The sequence below is a fragment of the Mesoplodon bidens genome (assembly GCF_964165515.1).
Source record: "Mesoplodon bidens genome assembly, chromosome: 17".
NCBI lineage: Eukaryota > Metazoa > Chordata > Mammalia > Artiodactyla > Ziphiidae > Mesoplodon > Mesoplodon bidens.
Window position 1 is genome coordinate 16,635,474 of NC_138174.1, and position 14,393 is coordinate 16,649,866.

Consider the following 14,393-nt stretch of genomic DNA (forward strand, 5'->3'; position numbering starts at 1 on the left):
GCCAGGAAAAGATGAAGCAAGGGGAAAAGACCGCATCTAAGGGGAGCCGAAGACACAGCCAAGCAGGACACACATTTTGTTCCCAGAAAAGAGCTGCTAGGCTTTAGAGCCCTCTCCTTCCTGGTGGCATTGGCCTTGTTCCCTTTGAGAAATCCCCACAGATGAAAATTCAAACTTATAAGATAAACCTTCAGGCTGATATTTGTGAGACAGGAGGATTCTTCACTCTACAAAGATATCTTTTTAAAACTGAGGTCTCTTGGTGCTTGTAAACAGAATCCACTCATCCACAAGCCCCCTGGTTAGGAGCCCGTGTTGTGGACAGTGGGCTGGCCTGCGTCAGTTGCACTGACCTTCACTCAGCAGAGGCATTCACGGACCCTCTTTTTTTATTTAAAAATTTTTTTTTTAATCTGAAGGAAGGAAGAAGGCAGATCACAGATGAAAGAGTAAACCCAGTAGAAAATTCTTTTTGTTAATTCCAATGCGTGCTCTTTATTGTTGGCATCTGTCTCCCTTTATTTTCCTGCACTTTATATGTCTTCCTCCACAATCACGCCCATCCCTAGATTCATTTTTATAAAGGAAAGAAAACTGTACTTTCATTGCCTTTCTGACGTGACAGGAGATGAGTGCCAGTCCTCGTCCCTCTAAGCAATCCCTTTGCCACCGTTGTGCTTCTGACCCCTTTGTTCTAGCCAAACGATTTCCTATTTCAAAGATGATTACAATGAACCTCTTCCAGTTCTAATCTGATTTCAAATTTAGCTCACGTTTTCTCTATGGAAATGACTTTTCCCTAAGTTGGGAACAAGCACGGTAAACGCACGAGAAACAGGAAAAAAGGTATAATTCACTTCCCATTCATTTTAGGATGCCATTGCACATTTCCTAAAAGCAACCTTTCAGAGGTCTATGACTGGGGGTTCCATGCTTCAGTATCCATATTTCTCCTTCGTTTCGTGTTCTAGTATGGATTCGTCAACACCTGTCTGCAGTCTCTTGTGATACAGAAATTTGGTGAAGAGACATTGGGAAAAGCTGAAGTAAGTGTATTAAAGGAAAAATGAAAACCCTCTGGTACAATTGGTGAGCCTCCAGTGTTCTGAAGGTTAAAAAGTTTTTTACTAACCTTTTGATTAAACCAGTTAGTTGTTACTAGGGAGATCAGTTCAAATTCCTTGAACACACCAGGTAAATACAGAAAAACCTGGTATCTCATATCTGCCTTTAAGGAAGGTTTCTGTCTCAATTCCCAGAACCAGCCTTAAAACAGGGCTCTCATGTGAATAAGACCAACATTATTTTACCTTTTATTTCATGAATGAGTTCTTATTTACTCTTTTTAATTGCAGAAGAGAAAGTAACTGCATTATTTCCATGACACATAAATGGAGCTGCCGAAATCCTACCGAAGAGGGGATGCCCCTTTTAAGTTTAGCCAGAATCCCTGCTTAGGTTTTCTTTAGATAACTGTTATAGTTTTCCTCTCTGCCTCTGTCTATTAAACACTTAACACTGTTATTTACATCTTCAGATAGTCTCTGTCTGATTCCAGTAATCTTACGCTGTCCCTCAGCTTTCTTGGAGTCTCCCAGCCTTGAAATGTTAGGGGATGGAGTGGAAGGGGGTCTCAGAAATCTCCTGTTCCTACGAAGAGGGAGGAACTAAAAATGGACAAATGATTAGCTTCCTCAGTAAATGAAAGACATACAAAGGGAAACAATTAGGCAGTGCTTCTTTGCCTATTAAATCTCCAAAAAATTTAAATGATGATAACCAGTTCTGGTTAAGATGCAGCAAAATGGGTAATTGCTGATGGCATTTTAAGTTAGTGCAGCCCTTTTGGAAAGCAATTTGACAACAGGTACCAAAACTATGAAAATGTGGAAATCTTTTGAAGTAGTCATTTCATTCTTGAGAATTGACTCTTGAGAATTGATACCCTTAGAAACACACATACTTATATACAACATATATATGGGTGGGTGTGCATGTATATGTAACATAGCCTTACATTTATAAATAGTAAGAGAAAAAATTCTTTAAATGTTCAAAAACGAACCAACAAACAAATGGAATGGCAAAAGAAACATGCGCCATTATTCGGACGATTGCAAAGATCGTGAAGCAACCTGTAAAATTTTACAATTTAAGTAAAAACAGCAGCGACAACAAATAAACAAACAAAAAGCCTCCCCGGGCTTCTCTGGTGGCGAAGTGGTTGAGAGTCCGCCTGCCAATGCAGGGGACACGGGTTCGTGCCCCGGTCTGGGAAGATCCCACATGCCACGGAGCGGCTGGGCCCGTGAGCCATGGCCGCTGAGCCTGCACGTCCGGAGCCTGTGCTCCGCAACGGGAGAGGCCCGCGTACGGAAAAAAAAAAAAAAAAAAAAAAAAAAAGCCTCCCCAAAACAAGACACCAACTTACATAGCCACTGAGTAAACTACACAAATGAATAAAGAACAAAATAATTAATTATTCATAGTAATTGTCAGCAAGATAAAATGCTAGATGATTGACTTTTTTTTCTAATACCTGTATTTTTTCATTATTTTTGTAATGCAGAAACAATTCAAAATGCTTAGTGCAAACTTTCCTCACCCCTGCCCCCATTTTACAGGTGAAGTAATTGGAGCTGAGAATTGTGGAGACATAAGCAGGGGACTGAACTGAGGAGGAGCCAGGGGGGCCCTACAGCCTCGGCCCCTCTGACCATGTCACAGCAGCCACCGCCTACACGCGTGTGACCTGACCCACTTGTCTAGGAAAAGGCAGCCCGGGCCATTTCCACAGCATCCCTGGGGTAATTTGCTTAGCGTGCTGCAAGTTTGGGTGGGAAAAAGGAGCTCTGGCCTATATAGGCAAAGACTACTCATTTCCAAGTATTTCACAGAGAAACGCTCTGTTGCTTAAGACAGGTCATTTCACCTCTCTGAAGCTCTGTTTCCTCACTGATGAAAGGGGAAGACCCTGTCTTCTAGGGTCTCCTAGGGTACCCCGAAGTACATAGTAGGTACCCAGTAATTATGTAATTATGTAATTACATTATGTAATTATGATCAGAGAATGCTTCAACTGGTGGATGCTTGAGAGATCCTCTAGCCCAGATCTCCTCATTTTTACAGATGAGAAAACTAAGGCCCAGAGAGGTTAGGGGACTTGCCCAAGACTGCACAGCAAGTTGGCAACAGGGCCAGGATGCAATGTCAGCATCTTGAAGTGCTCCTTTTCAGCCCCCTAAGCTGCCTTGGGAACAGAAGCCTTTGAAGACTCTGAGACTTTTTTAACGGCTATTACCTTGCAAAGGGTGAACTAAATAAGAAGGGGAAGGAAGAGAACAGTCTTGGATTAAGCACTTGCTTTGGGCCATACCCCTTCCGTAAGGATCTTATTAAACCCAATAAGAACTGCAAGGCACGTTTTTGTCTCGTTTCACCCAGAAGGAAACTTGCTGAAGGCCACAAGGTTAAGTACCAGGGCCGGGACTCGAACCCAGGCCTGTGACTGCAAAGACTCCTCTTTCTAATAGGCCACACTGCCTGGAGGAAAGAAGAGGGACTGGCAACGCAATGAATTTCCTTTCAGACCGAGCGTGTGAAAAGCAAGGGGCATTTCTTTAAACTGGGATTTCCTGAGCTCCTGTAGAATGCCTGGTTCTGTGAAAAACACTGGAGGACTAATGAATCAAATAAGCCATTGTGCCTGGATGGTTTTGTAAGCTGTAGAAATATTGCCTGTGTATCTCAGACATAGGGACCAGTGCCAAAGTCCATGGCAGATGGGAAACTGGCATCACTTGCTCCGCCACAAGCTGGGTGGGAGCAGGTCTGCCGTAGCCCAGCCCCCTCTGCCTGCCAGTGGGTAGCTGCCACTACCAGGGTGCGGTCAGTCTTAGGGGGAACAGAGGAGGAAGGGAGAGATGGTGAGCGCAGAGGCCATTGGGTGGACATTGCCGGGTGGGGTGGGTGGGAACCACCTTGGGGAATGGGGGATTTGCAGTCTCAGAAGACACCAGATATGGCAGCAATTCCCTGGGATGTCAAAGTCGGTGTCAGCAGGGGCTCTGGAGCTACAACGCTTGGGGTGGAAGCCCAGATGCACCCAGATGTGACCCGGGTGTTTCAACATAAAAGAATAATAAGAGGGCTTCCCTGGTGGTGCAGTGGTTGAGAATCTGCCTGCTAATGCAGGGGACACGGGTTGGAGCCCTGGTCTGGGAAGATCCCACATGCCGCGGAGCAACTAGGCCCGTGAGCCACAACTACTGAGCCTGCATGTCTGGAGCCTGTGCTCCGCAACAAGAGAGGCCACGATAGTGAGAGGCCCGCGCACCGCGATGAAGAGTGGCCCCCGCTCACCGCAACTAGAGAAAGCTCTCGCACAGTAACGAAGACCCAAGACAGCCAAAAAAATAAATAAATAAACAAAGGTGGGGCTTAAAAAAAATTAGGAAAAACTGAAATTAAAAAAAAAGAATAATAAGAGTAGCTAACTTCGTAGGGGTTGTTTCACATGTTAAATGAGATAATACAAACAGGACGCTTAGGAAAAACAAAATGCCTGGTCGGTGGCGAGCCCTGAACAAGTGTAAGCTGTGTAGTTGAAGCCGATGCTCACTGTTTTCCAGATGCTGGTGCTCAGGTGGGTTGGGGGGAGGTCGAGGGGCGGTGGGGTTTACATCCCACTGGACTGGACTTGAGTCCTGGCTCTGCTGCTTAAGACAGGTCATTTCACCTCTCTGTAGCTCTGTTTCCTCACTGATGAAAGGGGAAGACCCTGTCTTCTAGGGCCTCCTAGGGTACCCCGAAGTACGTAGTAGGTACCCAGTAAGTGTCATTCCTCCTCCAATATCCAGGTGCAGCACTGGGATTAGACTGTATTTGACATTAACAGGCACCCCTTTGCTGCTGGTCAGGTAACCCTGCCTTCCATCCTGAAGAGGCAGGTGTTCATCTAGGGCCTCTGCTTTGCCCAGAGGAAACCTGGCTCCTAAAATTTGCATCATTTGGTGGATGGCATTGCCTCTGCTCCTCTTTTCGGACTGATGTCCCCGACACCCATTGTCCAGACCTGCCTGGAGGACCCCCATAAACACCAGTGACCAGCCCGGGAGAGGGAGGGAGGGATAGGCTTTTGCTGATTGATTTTTGATTGATGAACCTTATACCATCTGAGCCTTAGCTCAGCTGGAGGCCCAGAAGAGTCTGTCCTGACTAGGAGAGAGGTCAGGGCTCTGGAAATAAGTGAAAATAACCAGAAGTAGCTGGAGCACTTAGACATCATTGGAGGTAAAACAAGGTGTTGTCTGCCTATGACAGGCAGCTGAGTCGTGTTATTTAGAGAAGACCTCCTGCCCTCCCTTAACGTGTGGAGCAGACGTAGCATGACCAGCTCTCAGGACCTTGATTGGTTGAGATATTCAACGGATCTTTGCAAATCTAGGGGAAAAAACCCCCAGCTTCCTGTATGTAAGTAGATGGAAGAAGCTTTTACCATTTTGGATCTTTGGTGTGACCTCACTGAAAATGGTACATTTGCTCTTCCTGCCCCAGTGGGGGCACTTCTCACAGCATCCCCAAACAAACAGCTAGCCCTGGCATCCACAGACACCAAAGGTGATCAGGACATTTGAGCAAGGGGTGTAGAAAGGTGACAGGGAATCAGAGGAACATGTCCAGGGACAAAGAAGCCGGCGGGGCCATGTCCTGAGTTTGTGTCACTAGATTTCACCTCTTTAATCTTGAAGTACCAATTTTCTGCTTAATTGAGTCTCACAGGATGTGTTTGTATATAGAGCACTAGACACTTATGTGATCGTATTGGAAATGCATCTTTAAACCAAAAGCAAAAAGCCTATCTAACAAGCTCAACCAGTGACAAAAATTGCATCATATTAGAACACATTTAAAAAAACACAAAACCTGTAATGCAGAAAACGCAACTTATAAAACGCAAATTAAGGCAAGGTTATTTGTGTGCAAAGATCTCCTTCAGGCTACATTGAAATAACAAGTTCCCTGGTGCTTTTAAAATAGAATTTTAGCTAAAAAAGAAAACCCCATCAATTCCTACAGAAATTTTAAGAAGAAACGATTAGGTAAAATAAAGTATGTCTCCAGATTTTACAACATAACTTTTATTTTATATGAAATAATCAGAAACAGATGTTTCTCCTCCTTTGTCTGCATTGTTTATTTCCCTCTCATATGCCCTAGATTTATAGATTTCTAATTATGAACCACTCTTTCATAACCTACTGGCTAAAACCTTTATCAAGACTTAACGGTGAGAAGCAACTAATAGATTAAATATAGTAAGACCCCTGGAATCAGATAAACATTTACTTTTGGCCTGGGTCATTTACTAGCTGTTTGACTTGGGCAAGTTTATTTACTCAAGTATTTATTTAGCTCCTAGTATATGCCAACCAGAATTCCTGGCCCTGGGAATAGTGATGGAGGAAACAGATGAGGGCTCTGTTCTCTGAGAATGTGTATTCCATGGTGGGATGGCAGACTATAAACAAGCAAATAAAGAATAAATAAAAGTAAATCTTTCAGATTGGGCTAAGTGCTATAAAAAGTATAGGGTACTTGACAGTGACCAGGGAAAGAAGACGCCAGTTTCCCTGAAGTGATCAGAAAAGACCTCTCTGTAAAGGTAATATCTGAGCTGAAACGCAGGGAGGAGTCAGCTTTGAGACAGGGAGGTACATGTGTTCCAGGTGAAGAGAACAGCAAGTGCAAAGGTCCTGAGGTTGGACTGAGTTTGGTGAATTTGAGACCCAGAAGGAAATTCAGTGTGACTGAAGTGAGAGTCTGGTAGAAGATGGAAGTGGAGAAGTCGCTAAGGATCAGAATATAGGTGAGCAGGAGACAGAAAGCAGTTGAAATTTTATTCTAATTGCAATGGGTTACTGAGGTCCCTGAGCCTCCGTGTCCTTGCATGTGAATGGGGGTAAGAATGGGACTCACTTATGCACTTGTGAGGATTGGGATGGCTAACATAGGTGAAGTGTCTGGCACTTTGGTTGCAGAACTTAGTCCAGGATTTTGCTTTCAAGGATCAGTGATTCACTATGTGAACTGAAGTTTGAAGGAGTTAGTTGAAGGGTTCAGGGGACTCACACAGTTCCATTGCAGGAAGTACAGAGAGACCTCAGAGGAAATGCAAGATCAGAAGGACTCACTCCATTTCTGTGTCTCTCTTCATATTTACTCTCTTCTCCTGGCTGTCTCTGCAAGTCTCTTAATTTCTGTTTCATTCAAACTTTTCTATATGTCCCTTTGACTCAAGAGATTACCATCATCTGATTGACTCAGTTCCTCAGTGTCTCAACTCCAGATGCTCCGAGGCAGGATTTGATGGGCCAGCTTTGGTCACGTGCCCACACCAAGCCCAATCAGGTGTACTTTGGAAGGGAGGGTCCCTAAGAAGAGTTATGTGTAGAGCCACCGTGATTGGCGTATCTTCTCCACTGTGTAAACAATGCATGGAGAAGGGATGACTTATGTATGTATGAAGGGAGGTAAATTAATGAATGGTAGGTGGGTGATGACTACCAAGCCCAAACCAATCCATTTAGGGAGAGGCGGGGGGAATTACATGGCTTCTCTCAGGGTTAGGACTTCTTAACTGGAGGTTTTTGAATGGGCTTGGGAGGGTCTGAGAACCTCTGAAATCATCTATGAAAATGTGTACATGTGTCTACATGTATTTTCTGGGGAGAAGGTCCATAGTATCCATCAGAATCTCCAAGAGCTCTAGGACCTAAAGTCAAGGGTCCCTGCCTATACATTCTAGGATTTTTGTTCTTACTGAATGAGAAATGCTCCTAACCTTTTGACATCTTGAAAAGCATCCCTTCAAATCTACTGAAAAACTATTTGAGTAAGAAACAATCAGGATCGTTCCCGTTCATGCTTTTTCTTCCTTACCTCCTCTGTTCCCATTGACTCGCCAAGCCTCTCAAGCCTTCCTTAGAGGCCGAGAGCACTCACTCCCTCCAAGCTCCCTACTTTTTCCGTAAATAATGTCTAGTTTAAAAGTAGTTGAAAGCCAAGAGTTTCTATTTTTTAACTTCTATCCAGGAATGCTGCCTGTCATATAACTCATCCTCCATTTCTGGCCATGGATGTGTTTGCTGGTTTGTCTGGCTGCCTGAAATCACAGGTCATCAGAACTAGAAGGGCCCTGAGAAATCAGTTTGGTTAGGATATCGCAACTGGGGGACTTATTCCCCAAAGATCATATCAGAATATTCAAGGGCTTAGAAAATTTTAAAATACGTATTTAATATTATATTATTATATATATAATAGAAATTGTTTTTCTAGTAAAGACCATTGAAAGTAAAACTTGAAAAATATTTTTGTTCAGTGGGAAGATATAGAAGATAAACTTAGCAGGGGTAAAAACAGATATTATAGGTCTTGAAGCTTCTATAATTTGGAGAGCCTCCTTTAAAAAAGAATATAAAATTACAAATAAAAATTTAGTTACAAAAGTGAGCACTTATTTAGAATGAGAAAAAAATTAAAAGCTGACAGATTACAAAACATCAAAGGCCCCAAAGGTAAAGTTTATTTATTATCACTCTCATTAATTAACTATTGATCCACTTTTATAACATGTTTACTCACATCTTTGGCTGCTTTTGGTTTGCCCATTCATATGACAATGATTTAATAAGATCATTTTCCATAAAGAGAATAGAATGAATATTCCTCTGACATGGCTGGCTGAAAATTATTGTTATTGTTTTATTTTTATGGATAGCTTAGACAAATTTCTCTCTGTACATCTATAACTTTCTCAGCAGTTTCTTACAAAGGCATGCTTCTTTCCTGGCAGCAAGTCCCAGGAGAAGGCCAGCCCTTCATCTCTACCTGTCTCCCCACGTCTTCCCCCACCTTCTATCAAGTCCTCTGGGATGAGATGGTCCCCAGTTAAGGGACTGTGGCCTTTCCTTTGGATGCCTTTTTTGGGGGTCACATTAAGGTCTGGATGCTTGTTGAGTCTTCCAGGGGAAGGTGGCCCTTGGGGGCTGGGTGGCCAGAAGTCCCTCCCACAGGCACCCAGGACCACCATCAGGGCACACAGGGATCCCCCCTCCATGCTGGGGATGGCTCCAAGGTAGAGGGGGCTGGGCAGGGTTGATTCCTCCCTAGCAGCTTCAGCCTCATTGGCTTCAAAAGTAAATCTGATTCACTCTAGGTGTAAATGAGAAATTCTCAAACATTTTTGTCTCAGGTAGCCTTTTTACTCTTAAAAATTATTAAAAACCCCAAGGACGTTTGTTCATTTATTGGCATTTACTATATTAGAAATTTAAACTGAGAAACTTTAAAAAATAGTCACTTATTAATTGATCTAAAAATAACAATAATAAACCTATTACATGTCAGCATAAATATTATATTTATGAAAAATAACTGCATTATTCAAATAAAAAAAATTAGGGAGTAAAGTGAAATGTCACTATTTTCAGACTTTCGCAAATCACTTTAACATTTGAATTGCTAAAAGATAGTTGGATATTCTCTTCCATACCCTGTTTGCTGTGATCTGTGGTTTTGGTTGAACTATATGATGAAAATATAGCACGAAGTATTTTAATGCTCTTTTTAGATAATTGTGGTGAATCGTTTAAACCCCACCAAAGCTCCACAAGTGGTTGCTTCTCAAAGATCTGTTACAATATTGAGTGTGAAACCACACCAATGGCCCTTTTTGTACTCTGTTATGTGCAAGTCCCATGGCCTGTGTTACCCTTTGAAATAAATCTTTTATCATCGTTTTGAGCTGTCATGCATTTGTCATTTGGAAAATACTAGCTCCTTGAGTTATGCAGATCTTATGAATGTTGACATGATACAGTACATTATACAATATCAAAATCACATTTGTCAATATCACCACAATCTCACCAAAGCCTCTTAGAATTGGGGAGCTAATGAGCTCACAGTAGCAGATGCAAGTTTTCCAAAATTCCAATTTTCACTTGAAAGCTTGAGTTTGATCATTGGCAACAAACTCTGTCAGTTACTTTCCTTGAAATGACAAGCTAACTTTGTTCTTTTCTTAAGAAAATGTCTGCCAAATATCCAAGTCTCAGTAACCGTTATTTGTCTATCAGTGGTTCTTTCAAGTAGAAATGATGTTCCATGAAAAAAGTGACTAATTCAGCTCACAAAAACAATTGCAGAAGTGCTTTTCCTTGAGGTGACCCTCTACACTTCTGTATACAGCAAAGTGCTTTCTGTGTACACATGCTTCCTACTTTGTCATGCAGAATGGTCAGAAGATGTGTACTCAAGGCCAAGATTTAATAAAACATTTTTTTTTTTTTTTTTTTTTTTTTTTTTTTTTTTTTGCGGTATGCGGGCCTCTCACTGTTGTGGCCTCTCCCGTTGCGGAGCACAGGCTCCGGATGCGCAGGCCCAGCAGCCATGGCTCACGGGCCCAGCCGCTCCGCGGCATATGGGATCCTCCCAGACCGGGGCACGAACCCGTATCCCCTGCATCGGCAGGCGGACTCTCAACCACTGCGCCACCAGGGAGGCCCAAAACATATTTTTTACTGCGTCATAAAGGATGATCTGAAGTGAAGCTGACCTCTCCTCTTTTTTCTTTTTTAAACCGTGAATGTGTGGCAGTGAAGAATACAGTGACTACTTAGTACAGATTAATGCCACTGCTGTTCATGCTAAGGCACCAAAAGTTTATCCGCCAATGCTTTTGTACCATTAGCACAAATATCAACCAGGGAAAAGGGCAAATAATGTCTTGATTTTATTATGAAAGTGGTTTTGACCTCATGGACCCCTAAAAGCATCTTAGGGACCCACAGGGGTTCCATGGAACACAGTTTGAGAACTGCTGGTTGAAGCATCGGAGTCTTTCTCAGTGAATCATGTCATGTGTTGGCTGGGGAGAGTGGAGGGCATGAGAGGGGAGGGATGGACATCAAAATCTCCGTGGAAACACTGACCTAACCCAATGCTATCATTATAAAGATGAAGAAACGGAGGCACAGTGAGATTTGTTCCGAGTTATCCAGCTGCATTATGGCAGAACCAGGATTAGCTCCCAGGTCTCCTGACTCACATGCAGTGAATGTGTGAGCCTCTGTCAAGGTAGGTGTCTCTCATCTGCTAAATTCTCTTATAAATATCCATCAGGCCCTATTGTGTGCCAGGTACAATGGTAGGCGTTGAAGATATGAAGTCAAATGACATTTCCCTGCCCTTTGGGACTCTGTAGTCTAGGGAGCATTTGGACAGGTAAATCCAAGCCTCCACTTGCAGCCAGTGTTAAGGCAGGTAAACACGGGGAGGCTCTGGGCTCTGAGGAGGGATGCCTGCATCTGACTGTTGCTCAGAGCAACCAGGGTCAGTGATTCTTAGGCTGAGCTGGGAAGGAGGAACAAAAGTTAGCCAGATAAGAGGGAGTGAGGGCCCTTCCCATGGAGGGAGAGTCTGTGGGAAGGGAGGGAGGAAGAATGGGCATGGCTGGAATTCTGAGTAGCTGGAGGAATGGCTAGAGGAGAGTCTGGAGGAGAGAAGTGGGGGTGGTCCAGGTGTTAGGTCCTGGAGGACTGTCTGCATCAACCCGAGAAGTCTGGACTTGTCATGAAAGCCTGGGGAGCTGTGGATACCAGCCAGACGACTGGCTGGGTGACAGGCTGGTGCGTCTTCCAAATAGCAGATGGCCACGACACTAGGACAACACCCCTCCTCCCCCACCAATTCTCAGCACCTCCCCTTCCCCAGCTATACCTTGAGCGTCACGCGGTGACACTCAGATTTGTTATATGAATTCCCCACCTGCCATAAGGGAACTCATGAAGGAACAATTTCCCATGCTTTAGAATCAATCCCATTTTCTTGGCCTGAAACTGACTACAGAGTGCTATTTATTTTTCCTGTGGGCTTTACGGCTCACTCTGGACTCTTAGAAACCATTACATCAGTTTAGTCATGTTGAACAATGTAAGATCTATAATTTGTAATCCTTTGCCTTGCCAGATTGAATCCTAGAAAGTGTTTCTGAGCAGTGGTGTCCAAGCCTGGAGAGTCATCAGAGACAAGTGGTTAAAAAAATATGAATTTCCAGACACCACCTCCAGGGGCCAGGAATCTGTACGTTTATTTTGCTCCCCAAGTTATCCTGGAACAGGCAGCCTGGCTGTGGTTTCCTGCCCAGATATTTTGGGTATCATTAGCTGGAACCAACTAAAGAGGAAGATACATTTAATGGCTGACTGTTTTAGTTAAATATTGACTCGCAGGATCTCTTGAATATGTGTCTATGTGACCACCTACGTGGTTGGCACTTTTTGTGTTACATGAAATACCCTGCTCTTTTTTGAGCTGGAAACGTTGACCTCTTACTTCGTTTCCCACATTCATTGATTTTCCAGTCCCCAATCTCTTTTAACATGTTTTCTGATGGCCATTTTTCTCTCCTTCTCCTCTTACCAGAGGTTTTGCCATCTCATTAGAAAGATATCAATTGGCTTATTTTTTTAAATCTTGGTAAACATACTGTTTCACTAAAGCGATTCAAATGACTCTATATGTGAGCACGCACTGACTCTGTGAGAAGTGTTAGATGCAAGATCCTGGGATCAGTAAACAAGGCTGACCATCTCTGTGTAATCAGAACAGTCTGGGCATGTCTGGCATTCCAGAAATGTGCAACATATACACACTTTGACACTAAAGCGCTATGAGCTCAGCCTACAGGAAAGAAGAGGCTGCCAGACCCAGACAGGTATGAATGGGTGGTCCCACCAAAGGCCTGGGGATACCACAGGGTTTGTTCCATTTCCAAGGGTCCTGGAGATGACATAATCTTTCTGGGGCCTTCAGAACAAACCATGGCACCATGTCAAGTTTAAATATGGGTCTTGCCTATTACGTTTCTATTTTGCTCATAGCCACAGAAGCAGGGCACGTGTTTTCACGAAGGCCCACAGGCCCTGGGGAGGAGGTGGAGGGTGATGGCCACATGGCAGAGAGCACCCCACTTAAGGGAGAGGTGGTGGTTTAGATCCCCCATCTGCCCCGGGCCCCACCAGTTTCTCTGAAGAGCTGCATCTGCTGATGCTTAGGGACCACTGTATAGACATGCACCCGAGCAGGAAGCCTTACAAACAGAGGGAAACTCAGGGAGCTTCTAGTTCAGTCATGTACGACCGCAGGGTCAGGGCCCCTGGGGCTGTCTGAGAATCCCCAGTGAGTATGTATATGAAGAGGAGGAACATGGATTGAAAAAATGGTTGAGGAACACTGAATTCACCAACCACCTCCTTTATTTTACAGATAAGGGAACTGAGGCCTAAAGAGAGGGAGTGATTTTTCCCTCAGAGCTCATTTGTGTCAGGATGGGCCTGGGACAGTCTCCTGCCTCCCACCCCGAGTCACTCCCCAGTTTCCCAGTCCACCTCTGTGTCCTCAGTACTATTGCAGCTCCTCCTGGCACATGAGAGGGTGTTTCTCATTTGCCCCAAGCTCTCTCCCTTTGGTCATCCTATTTTATCCTTATCCATACTCCTGTCAGAAATGTGGGACAGTTATCACTACCGTATTTTGCAGTGAAGAAGCTGAATTCCAGAAAGATAAAGGAGAAAAATTTAAAGATTTAGCAGTGAGTAAGGATCTTCAAATACAGAGGGCTAGGTGTCTGGAGGTGGGACCAGCCCAGTTTGCCTTTCCCCTAAGGGCAGACCTAAGGCCAGTAGCAGCAGCAAAATGCAGGATGTATGTGGTCTTCAGAGATCCTTCATTTGTCCACTGGCTGATGCTGGCAAGACACTAACCTCTCGGAGCATCAGTTTCCTCAACAGTACAAGGGGTCATTAGAAATAATCTGTCATCTGTGGCCAAAAGCAGATGCTCAACAAATAGAAGGTATTAATAGGGCTCAGAAGTAGGTTTCAGCTCAACGTAAGAAAGAACCTTCTTTCAGAGAGAGTAGTCTGTGAATAGAATGTACTGCCTTGCAGGGATGTGAGATTCTTGTTAGGAAGAAACTGAGTTATAAGGTGGGAAATTGGACAATTAGGAAATTTCTCACCTCTCCCAAGTCCAAGATTCTATGGTGTGTTCTGGGATAAATTCAAATGTCCTGTACTCTTCGCTGCTCTTCAAATGTGCTCTCTGCTGCCACGAAGCATATTCTCTGTGTCCAGAATGCTCCTCTTGGCCTACCCATTCCTCAGTTCCAATGAAACCTCCCTTTCTCAGTGAAGCATTCCCTGACCTGCCTCCTTCCCCCTAAGTTGACTGAATTGCTAACTACACTATAGTGATTCACACAAGAGACAAGCCAAGAGTGCGAACTTTCTGACTCCCAGGTTAAGCCTCTCTTCACCAGGTCTGGT

At 43.9% G+C, this 14,393-nt stretch overlaps 1 protein-coding gene across 1 annotated transcript in view; it reads left to right on the plus strand.

The window, feature by feature from the left end:
• Positions 1-977: 977 nt before the first annotated feature.
• The window catches only part of LOC308605023 (guanylate cyclase soluble subunit beta-2-like), a gene marked incomplete at its 3' end in the record, with an annotated part of 43,255 nt that continues 29,839 nt past the window's right edge, over positions 978-14,393 (plus strand). Inside the window, 1 exon segment of the mRNA XM_081214692.1 lies at positions 978-1,046.